The sequence below is a fragment of the Hevea brasiliensis genome, chromosome 3, assembly GCF_030052815.1.
Source record: "Hevea brasiliensis isolate MT/VB/25A 57/8 chromosome 3, ASM3005281v1, whole genome shotgun sequence".
NCBI lineage: Eukaryota > Viridiplantae > Streptophyta > Magnoliopsida > Malpighiales > Euphorbiaceae > Hevea > Hevea brasiliensis.
This window is the reverse complement of record NC_079495.1, coordinates 97,004,400-97,016,561: the sequence shown is the minus strand read 5'-3', so window position 1 is coordinate 97,016,561 and position 12,162 is coordinate 97,004,400. Positions and strand designations below refer to the sequence as shown.

The 12,162-nt window shown below is 34.0% G+C and overlaps 1 non-coding gene across 1 annotated transcript; it reads left to right on the top strand.

Moving 5' to 3' along the window:
* Positions 1-9,617: 9,617 nt before the first annotated feature.
* Positions 9,618-9,724, top strand: LOC131178931 (small nucleolar RNA R71). The gene has a single exon (XR_009147938.1). It is a non-coding gene; the product is annotated as a small nucleolar RNA R71 (small nucleolar RNA).
* Positions 9,725-12,162: the final 2,438 nt, after the last annotated feature.

Sequence of the window (12,162 nt, the reverse complement as noted above, 5' to 3'; positions counted from 1 at the left end):
TGTTGAGGGCAGTACACATTTTAGGCCATAAATAAAATTGTGTGACCCCAATTGGTATGAGGCCAATTGGGGGTGAAACTAGACCCAAAATAGCCCATATTCTATGAAGAAACCATGCCCAAATTCTGTTCAAAACTTGACCTAAATTCTGCCTAAATTCTGATTACCCTGCAACCCAACCCAGAAAATGACCAAATGAACAGTACGTGTTCATTTCGTCATAACTCACTCTATACTGGTCCAAATGACCTAAAATTTCACCCATGGAAAGTTTAGACATAGGGCTACACTTTTCATGAAGACCACTTAACCCAGTTTTGCCTTAAACCAATTCAAATTATTAGCACAAGTTGGGTCACTGAAACTGCCAACCCAGAAACCTGTTCATTTGGTCATAACTCTCTCTATACTGGTCCAAATGACCTAAAATTTTACCAATGGAAAGTCTAGACATAGGGCTACACTTTTCATGAAGACCACTTAACCCAGTTTTGCTTTTAACCAAATCAAATTGTTAGCAAAATTTGAGTCACTAAAGCGCCAACCCGTAAATTGTCCAAAATACTGTTCCTTTGGTATGCTTGACCAATTTTGGCAAAAATGCCATAACTTGGTCTCCAAAGCTGCAAATTGAGTGAAACTAGTGCCAAAAGTTTTATAAGACATAGCACAACAATTTTTATGTTTTGACCAAGCTCTAGAAACCATTGCATCCTAGGGAAAATATTAGCCAAAGTTAGGAATTGAAATCTAGAAAATGTTAAGTTGAACCCAGAATGCCATTTGATATCTGTGTGTTCATTTAGCCATAACTCTCACTAGGAAATTCCATTTGAGATTTGCCAATATGATCTAGAAACATGATACTTAGGGATACAATATTGATTTAGACACCTTTGCCAAATTCTAAGTGTAAAGACCCTAAAAAGAGGGTCAAACATACTGCCCACAAATGTAATGGCCCGGCCCACTAGTGATATTGTCCGCTCTAGGCCGAAGCCCTCACGGTTTTAAAACGCGTCAATAGGGGTTACGAACTGTCAACTTATGAACCCAGCATCTCTCCCGTGTTTTGTCGATGTGGGATTTGCCTAGGGTGTTACAAAAATTAAGCTGCGTTTGACTTGTGACTTGCCCTAGGTCATAGGTTAAGCAACATAACATACCCTAAGTAACATCTTAAGCAAGATCTCAAGCAAATCTCGGCAAACTTAAATTTTCAAAGCTTGATTTCTTTAATTCTTCTTCATACTTAAGGGCTCAAACTTTCTTCAAATCACCTCTTAATGCATTATTAACCTTCAATTTACCATAAAGCCTATTAACAACACCAAAATTACAAAAATTAAATATTAATTAACTAAAATTAATAAATAAGCTAAAATAAAGCTAAAAATATAAAATATACTTAAATATAAGGATAAAATAGATGCAAAACTACCTTAAAATGACTATATAAAAAGAGTGGATAAGGTTAATGTATGCACAAATTTGCTTAGGATAAGCAGGAGTTGCATAGGGTAGCTGCTTAGGTTAAGCAACACCTCAAGCAAGTTTCAGCAACTTTTGTGAAAAATTGAGATTTTGCTTACCAAAAACAGTCTAAATGCTATTCCGACCCTCAACAAGAACCAAATACACACGAACACTAGAAAATTGAAGAATTAAACACATAAACTCTCAAAACATACTATAGACATGTGAAAATTAAAAACCATTTAGCTTAAATTAAAGCACAATTTGCAGGTCACTTCTGCAGCCTCAATAAAATGAACTTATACTTAAGCTTATATCAAAACAACTTCATCAGCAACATCTATGACACATGCTAAGAACTCAAAATTTGCATCAATGACATGCAAAATTGACTTCCAAAGCAACATGAACAATAGCATGAATAGTAACTAAAATAAAAATATAAAAATCTAACAACCAATAAAAACATATATACACAAAAAGATGAAATTCAACAAACATGATTTTTGCACTTCAATAAATTCACATCAATCCAAAATATCAAGATTGGTCCTTATTCAAGTTGTATTCAACAAAAATACACAAAACACAAAATTAAACATGTGCTATCAAGTAAATTTCCAATATCAATAAATTAACAAAAGTTTAAGAGTGTTACTGTTCCTAGGGACAAAGAAAATGCAGAAAATTCTCTTATACTTGCTGCCCCTCAATTCTTTCCTTTTTGCTACACATCCCAATTTGCCCAATCTTCATGAATGACCTACAAAAAAAAATTAATAATAAATGTCACTTTTGAATTTAATGAGGGTAAAAACTGAAATGAAATGAAAAAAAAAAAATAATAAACTATAAAGGATACACTTGAGGTGCCTCCCAAGAAGCGCTAAGTGTAGGTTTTTGGCTTGGCCTTTCACTCCAAGTCACTTAAATACCCCTATTTGGGGAACTAAGCCATGAAATCTCTATAAGCTTTTATGTGGGCTCTCCAAGAATATGGTGCTTTAGTCTTTATCCATTAACCTTGAAAGTACCTAAGGTTTCATTCCCTATTTCAACAGCCCCATGTGGATATACCTTTATAACTGTATAAGGCCCTGACTATCTTGACTTCAATTTTTCTGGAAACAGCCTTAACCTAGAATTAAATAAAAGAACATCTCCCTCCTTAAATTCTCTCCTCTTAATGTGCTTATCATGTCGTCTTTTAGTTTTTTCTTTGTAAAGATTGGCATTGTCATAAGCATCAAGTCTAAGCTCCTTAAGTTTATTCAATTGTAACATTCTCTTTTCTCCAGTAGCCTTTAAATTAAAATTCAGTGTCTTTCTGGCCCAATAAGCTATATGTTCCAACTCCAAAAGTAAATGAAAAGCTTTTTCACAAACCAATCTAAAAGGGGTAGTACCAATGAGAGTTTTAAAAGCTATCTTATAAGCCTAAAGAACATCATCCAACTTTAATGGCCAATCTTTTCTTGAACTATTCACTATTTTCTCAAGAATCCTTTTTAGCTATTTATTTGAAATCTCCACTTAACTATTAGTTTGTGGATGATAGGGTGTTGCAACCTTATACTTAACTCCATATTTTTATAATAATATCTCAAATTGATTGTTACAAAAGACAGAACCTCCATCACTTATAATAACACGTGGAGCTCCAAATCTTATAAAAATAAATTTCTTAAGAAATTTGACCATAATTCTAACATCATTAGTTGGAGATGGTATAGCGTCAACCCATGTGCTCATATAATATACTCCAACCAAGATATATTTGTTCCCAAATGATGATGGAAAAGGTCCCATAAAGTTAATACCCCACACATTAACTAGTTCTACTTCCAATATGTTTTGGAGGGGCATCTCATCTCTTTTAGAGATATTTCCTATCCTTTAACATTTATCATATGAATTCATAAAATTTCTCACATCTCTAAAAATATATGGCTAAAAAAATCCTGCTTGAAGTACTTTTGCTGTAGTTTTTGTAAGACTCATATGACCCCCATATGGTGAAGAATGACAATCTCTAATTACATTCTCTATCTTCTCATCAGCTAAATATCTTCTAATCAGGCCATCTCCATATTTTTTGAATAAAAATGGCTCCCCCAATCATAATCTCTCACGTCAAAAAGAAACTTCTTTTTTTGTTGCCATGTCAACTCAGGTGGAAGGATTTCACACACCAAATAATTCACAAAATCTATATACCAAGGGATTTTTGCACTAATAGTTGTCAAAAGCTGCTCATTAGGAAAGTAATCATCAATTGAAAGTTCTTTTCCCAAATTTTCTCCTTGTTCTTGCTTCAATCTAGACAAATGATCAGCTACTATATTTTCTACTCATTTCTTGTCCTTAATCTCTAAATCAAACTCTTGAAGTAGTAGTACCCATCTTATCAACCTAGGCTTAGCCTCTTTCTTTTGTAAAAGGTATTTGATAATTGCATGATCTGTGTACACTATTACTTTTGACCCCATAAGATAGGACTTGAATTTATCTATTGCAAATACGACAGCTAAAAATTCTTTTTCTGTGGTAGAATAATTCACTTGAGCATCATTCAAGGTCCTACTTGCATAATATATTGTATACACCTTCTTATCCTTTCTTTGTCCTAAAACAGCCCTAATGGCATAGTCACTTGCATCACACATCAACTCAAAAGGTAATGACCAATCAGGTGACTACATAATAAGAGTAGATATCAAAGCCTCTTTTATCCTGTAGAAGCATTCATACAATCAGTATCAAAATTAAATTTCATATCTTTACTCAATAAATTAGTAAGAGATTTAAAAATTTTAGAAAAGTCTTTGATGAATCTTCTGTAAAATCCAACATGTCCCAAGAAATTCCTCACTCCTTTCACAGATGTTGCGGGTGGCATCTTCTCAATAATTTTTACCTTTGCCTTGTCTACCTCAATACCTCTGTTTGACATAAGATGTCCCAAAATAATTCCTTCTTGTACTATAAAATGACATTTTTCCTAATTCAAAATTAAATTAAACTCTTCATATCTCTGCAAAACCTTAAACAAGTTCGATAAGCATTCATTAAAAGATTTACCATAAAAAAAAAAAATCATCCATGAACACTTCCATAATATCCTCAATGAAATTAGAAAAAATGGACATCATACATCTCTGAAATATGGCTAGGGCATTGCATAATCCAAATGACATCCTGTGATATGCAAAGGTACCATAGGGACATGTGAAGGTAGTTTTATTTTGATCATTTGGGTGAATAGGGATCTAAAAGAACCTTAAATAACCATCCAAATAGCAAAAATAAGAATGATGAGCTAATCTCTCAAGCATCTAATTTATAAATGGCAATGGAAAATGGTCCTTCCTAGTTACACTGTCCAATTTCCTATAATCTATGTACATTCTTATCTAGTTACAATCTTAGTAGGTATTAGTTCATCATTTTCATTTTTCACAACTATGATGTCCCTTTTTTTAGGTACAACATGAATTAGAATTACCCAATTGTTATCAGAAACAGGGTAAATGATACCTACATCAAGCAATTTCAAGATTTATTTTTTCACAACCTCTTTCATATTTGGATTCAATCTCCTTTGTGACTCTTTAGATGCTTTATGATCATTTTCAATAAAATTCTATGCATGCACACAAAAGGATGTATTCCTTTAATATCATCAGTGGCATAACCAATTATCCTTCTATGCTCTCTAAGAACCCTTAACAATATTTCAACTTCACAATCACTCAATTTAGCACTAATCACAGGATATGTAGAATTTTGACCAAGAAAAGCATACCTGAGATTTGTTGGAAGACATTTTAATTCTACCTTTGGTGCTTCACTTTATTCAAAAATTAGTGGTGAAGTAGCATCTTGCTTGAAATCTTCAATCTTCTCAACACTAGCCATTGGTAAAGGTGAATTTCCTTCCAAAATTTTAGCATATTTTGTAGGTTCTATAATTTCATCCCCTTTAGTGATGTTGTGGACCAAACAAGCTTCTAAGGGATCTTCAGGATATTGCTTTTTGAACACTTCTTTAACCATCTCATTTGCCATATCAACTTTCAAATATGAATCTGAGTCATCTTTCTTTTTCATTGCTTGAAATAAATTGAACTCAACTTTTTCTTCCTCAACTTCCAATGTAAGCCTTCTATTCTTTACATCAATCACAGCTCTAGCAATAGCACAGAAAGGTCTACTAAGAATAATAGGAATGTGTATATCCTCTTCCATCTCTAATACTACAAAATCTATTAGTATGAAAATTTTTTCTACTTTTAAGGCACATTCTCAATTACCCCAACTGGAAATTTAATAGACCTTTTCGCTAACTGTAATGAAATGGTGGTAGTCTTCATTTCTCCAATCTTCATTTTCTCATAAATGGACAAAGATATTAGACTGACACTGGCTCCAAGGTCACATAAAGCTGGCTCCAAGGTCACATAAAGCTTTATCTATACTGACATCTCCAATGTGATATGATATTGAAAAGCTACCAGGATCTTTCAACTTACGTGGAAGCTTATTTTGTAAGATAACACTACTTTCTTCTGTAAGACCTACTATTTCAAATTCTTCCAACTTCTTCTTATTAGACAAAATTTCCTTTAAAAATTTGGCATATGATGGCATTTGTGCTAAGGTATCAGTGAAAGAAATAGTCACATGCAAAAACTTCAATACCTTCAAAAACTTCTCAAATTGTTTATCTGACTTTGCTTTTTGAAATCTCTGTGGGAATGGTAAAGGTGGAATGTAAGCCTTGGGTGCTACATGTTTAGGTTCTTCCTTTTCACTCTCTTTCTCTTTACTTTCTTTTTCTTTTACTAAACTCTCTTTTTCAACTTCAACTCTAACCTCAACTTCAGCTTTTTTATGTAACAGCCCGATCCTTCTCCAGTTAGTATTGTCCGCTTTGGCCCATGGGCCTCACGGATTTGTCCCTTGGGAGGTTTCATTCCCAAAAGCACGCTAACCAGGTGAGGAAGGCTCTCACATATATGGCCCAAATCTTTTCTTCCCGTTTCCGATGTGGGACACGAAGTTTCCACCCCAGTGCGTAGCTGGTTGAACAAGCACGTCCCAACCCCATCCCTGGGTCGTGACAAGCCCACCAGCTTCCGCCTGGTGCGTCCTCACACCACACACCGTACTAGAGGGAGTCCAGCTCTGATACCACTAAATGTGACGCCCCTTACCCGTCTATTGTATAGCCGAGCAAGAAGTGCCACATTCGGTGCCGGAGTACCCTATCTTGTCTTGTCATGTCTATTGTAAATTTTAATGTCCTTTAAATCAGGTAATTTAAGTATAGAAATTTTTTTTTTTTTTATATCTTATTTTTGTGGAGACCCGAATAGATCCTCCTCTATTTTATTAGCATCTGGCGGGTTCCACTATCACCTGTTAACATATTCATAGTCATCTCACATATTTCCATATCATATTCTCTTTTATCATATCATTCACAACTATTTATGAGATCTCAAAATGAAGTGTCATCTATTGCATTCATATGGAAATTCATAGATAATAAATTATAAGTTTTCATTTCAATCTCAAAGTTTAATTACAAGTCCAAAATGAAATACATCATAAACTAGTAATTATATCATGACTAAACATAATGAACCAAAATTCTAGTCTATACATGGGCCCTACCAAAATACAAAAGACTGGTGAGGTGACTCTGGACAATGGCAGATCCGATCGAGCTTGCACTCATCGATGTCTTGGTGATCTCCGCACTACGCGATGGAAAACCAACGTGCTAAGCATAACGCTTAGTGGTGCATAATTTATAATAACAATAATTAAACAATTGAATTAATATCTGCAAATCATAATTTCTGGGTCTTTTATATTTTTTGTTGCTCTTTGGAAACAACTAACATTATTGGGATCTTTCCTGTTTACTTAATTAATTATTATCAATGCCCAAGAAACCTATAACAAATTATAAAAGCTGGATACACGGGAGTATATGGGTTAGACAGCCATATGTCTACCCAGTATACATCTGTAAGGCACGAGGCCAACTGTCGGGCATGAGACCCGCTGTCAGGCTTGTAAAGCCAGAAATAAAGTAGGCACAATGGCCAGTAAGTAGGCATATAACCTGTAGAACAATCATACCAGACATATATTGTCAGTTCATGATTTTCTCGGTAGGCAGTACTGCTATCTGTAGTCCCCAATTGCTATACCAATTTATCCAACTAAATAAATAAGTCTAGGTATACTATGGGCAATTAAACATTTTTAATTATTTTAGCACTATTTACTGTTACTATTTTCTGGTACTGTTCATTGGTACCATTAATTTCATATTAATGGGACATTAGTCCCAATTTACATATTCACATCATTTTTAATATTTAATTATCCTTATGAGTATTTTAATTATCATATATAGCATTTTTCCCATGAACCTTTCTTTAGGTTCATGTTAATGTGTTATCTTTATCTAGGAATTTGACTAGGTTGGAATGTCTATTTAGTCACAATTCCTTCATAACAATTGCTCCTCTATGTTTAAACTTGAATTTCAGTTTTTGAATCACTGAGTTTGGGGTTATAGAACTCAAGTTATGGACAAAATACCAAAGGAATAGTATTTTGGGACATTTTCTGGGTTGGCAGTTTCAGTGGTCCAACTTGTGCTACCGGTTTGAATTGGTTAAAGGCAAATCTGGGTTAATTGGTCTTCATGAAAAGTGTAGCCCTATGTCTAAACTTTCCATGGATGAAATTTTAGGTCATTTGGACAAGTATAGAGAGAGTTATGACCAAATGAACAAAATGTAACGGCCCGGCCCACTAGTGATATTGTCCGCTCTGGGCTGAAGCCCTCACGGTTTTAAAACGCGTCACTAGGAGTTACGAACCATCAACTTATGAACCCAGCATCTCTCCCGTGTTTTGTCGATGTGGGATTTGCCTAGGGTGTTACAATCCACCCCCCTTATGGGACTCAGCGTCCTCGCTGAGGTTTGCCCCCATCGTTCAAGGTTGCACGCGGAGCGGCTCTGATACCACAAATGTAACGGCCCGGCCCACTAGTGATATTGTCCGCTCTGGGCTGAAGCCCTCACGGTTTTAAAACGAGTCACTAAGAGTTACGAACCATCAACTTATGAACCCAGCATCTCTCCCGTGTTTTGTCGATGTGGGATTTGCCTAGGGTGTTACATTTTATCTCCCTCTTTAATTTTCTCTTCCTCAACTTTCTCTTCAATCCTTTTATCTCCACTCTCCAGTGTTTTTTTACTTTTCAATGTGATAGTATAGCGATGCTCCATTGAATTTTCTAGTTGGCTAGCAAGCTTCCCAAATGCTTTACTGCATGAAGAGCTTGCCTATTGAGCTATTTGATTCTCTAACATCTTATTGTGTGTTGCCATTTGATCCATTATAGATATCAGTTGAGAAATCATATCTTCTTGACTTTGATGGCTTGCTTGTAGAGTATCAATCATGGCTTCCAATCTAGCTGTCTTATCTAGTTGTGCTTGTTGTGGTTGTGGCGGGACATATGCATTCTGAGGTTTAGGAATTCTAGGAGGAGGCCCTCTATTCTACTAAAAATTCTGATGTTGTTGATACTTAGAAGGTCGCTGAAAATTCTAGTGTTATCCTTGTCTATCTCCCCAAAAGAAATTAGGGTGGTTTCTTCATACTGGATCATAAGTAGCAGAAAAATGGTTACTGCCTGGCCTTTGATTATAATTTCTCACATAATCCACTTGTTCACTTGAAAAGTCTTAACCAAATGAAGGAAAATCAGTAGCACAATTAACATTTGCAGCTCCAACATCTACTGAATTACTTGAACCTCCAACTAAAGAATCTACTTTCATGCTTAGCTTATCCATCATCCCTGTCAAAGAACCAAACTTAGCATTAATCATATTCATGGCATCAAGATCAAACATATCAACTGGTTTCTTGATCTCATCATCTCACAACTCCACTGGTAGTTGTTATAAGTAATTTTATCCAAAGTAGAAAAAGCTTCATCTTCATATTTCTCCATAAGATCACCTCCAGAAGATGCATCAATTGTACTTCTAATAGCTGGAGAAATTCCATTATAAAAGTGTTGAACAAGCATCCACTTAGGAATCCCATGGTGTGGATATCTCCTTTGCAAATCCTTGTATCTCCCCCATGCTTCACAAAAGCTCTCATCATCTTTAGGTTTGAAAGAAGTCAGCTCATTTCTTAGGTTAGCTATCTTGCTTAGTGAAAAATATTGAGCTAAAAATGCTTGAAAAAGTTCATCCCATGTTTTAATAGAACCCAATGGCAAAGAATGAAACCACTCTCTAGCTCGGTTCTTCAAAGAGAAAGAAAATAATCTGAGTCAAATTACATCATCATAAACTCTATTTATCTTCAACATATCACTGATCTTAAGAAAGAGTGCCAAATGCACATGTGGACTTTCACTTGGACTTCCCCCAAATTGTGATTACTGTACCATCCAACAAAGTGCAGGCTTCAGTTCAAAATTATTAGCTTCTACTCTTAGTCTTGTGATACTTGGCATGAAATCCCTAATGTTAGGATAGGCATGATCCTTCACATAATAATTATTGGCATTATTGTTGTTATTGTTGGTCATTGCTTCTTGTGGTTGCTCTTGCTCTTGTTCCCTTTCTTCTTAATGTTGTTGAGCTCTAAGTTTAGCTTTTCTCCTTTTAGCTTTTGCTCTTAAAGCTCTTATTGTATTTTTTTATTTTTGGGTCAAAGAATAAATTAATTTCTTTAATTTTTATCCTTCTCATAAAATAAAAGTACCTGAAAAATAAAATAAACAAATTCTTAAAGTAAAATAGTAAAAAAAATAAAAATAAAAATAAAAATACCCAAATTAATAAACAAACAATCATTTAATATCAAACAAAAATCAAATCCTCAGCAATGATGCCAAAAACCTGATGTGGTTATTCTGTAATTATATAGACCGTATTAAGTAATAAAATAATAAGTCAATTACCCAAATTAATAAACAAACAATCATTTAATATCAAACAAAAATCAAATCCTCAGCAATGATGCCAAAAACCTGATGTGGTTATTCTGTAATTATATAGACCGTATTAAGTAATAAAATAATAAGTCAATTGTTGTTCCCTCTAAGATTTGGCATTTGATTACCAAACTATGAATGAAGTGATTATTTGGACTAATGATTAATGAAATAAAGTGCAAATGTAAATAAGCAAGGTAAAATTGGTAAATCTAAACAAAATAAGTAAAGAATAAGCAAATGAATTCCTAATCTAGATGTAATTAAACTTAATTAATAATGGGTAATTTAATTGAAATTTGTTTTTGTTCATCCAATTTTAAGAGAAAATAGATTTAGAAGGTAATTAATTCTAAAATCCTTTGATATCTTTTTTAAGCAAATCAAAGCGTATATTAAGAAAATAAACCTACTTTCGTATGTTATTTGATTAACTTAAAACCCATTAAGTTTTATAACCAATTAATAAATCCTCTTAAAACTCTAGTTTATTTTTAATTTAGGTGATTTTAAATTCTAATCCTTGATTATCTATCAATGATTTTTACCTTTCGATCCTTCAATCAAAAATTAACACAATCGCCAATGGGTACTAACATTAGACAAGTAAAATAGGCACACAAGGAAAGAATCAAAACTCATATTTATATAAAATCTAGAATAAACCAATCAAAATCTATAAATTAATCTAAAACATATTTTTCAACTCTAAAATTTAAAGATTGTACTCATGTTGATATTTATAAGAGGAAATGATGAAAAAGTAAAGAAAAACATGATAATGGACTAAAAATAGAAAAACCCAAGTAGAAGAACCCAAAATCTCTTAATCCTGGAGCTTTCAAAAATGGCGGTAGCAGCTCCTCTCTCCATAATTGATGGCGTCCTTCCTCCCTTTTTATTTTTGTGATTTTTTTTCTTCTTTCTTCCTATTACTTCTTAGGGTAAAAACTAGAAAATGATGCTTTTATATGATCCAAAAGATGCCCTAAAGTAGGTTTAAAAATGGATAAGAGCCAATGAATGGATAGAAGATGACGTGTAAAAATTTCTAGGTCAGCAAAGCTTTTCACATTCTGGGTTGTCTACTGATGATGTTGCTTATCCTAATCAATATCTTAAGCAAATTTCAGCTTCTGCATGGCTTGTCTGTATAGGGTAAGTAGTACCCTCAGTAAATTTCAATAAATTTGTGTTGAAATGATTTTTATCGCTCATGCTTGACTTCCAACTTAACTTTAGCCACACCTTAAGCACTACTGCATACCCTAAGCAGGATCTCAAGCAGGACCCCAAGCAAATCTTAGCAAGTTTGGTGTTGAAAACTCTGAATATGTTGGAATTAAGTTGTGCTTGACTTGCAACTTGCCCCAGGTCATAGGTTAAGTAGTGTAAGACACCCTAAGTGTGAGAAAATAGAACAAAAGAAGAATATTGAGAATGATTAAAGAGCTTGATTATTCTCTCAAGCCAATGGTGTTAATTTATAATATGTACAGGACAACTAAATAGAAAATACAATCCTAATTAAATACGTAATTATAGCCATGATTCTAGCACTTAAATATATTCACACAATCACTGCAGATACACATATACTAGCTAGTTATGGTATATATCTTAACACTCCCCCT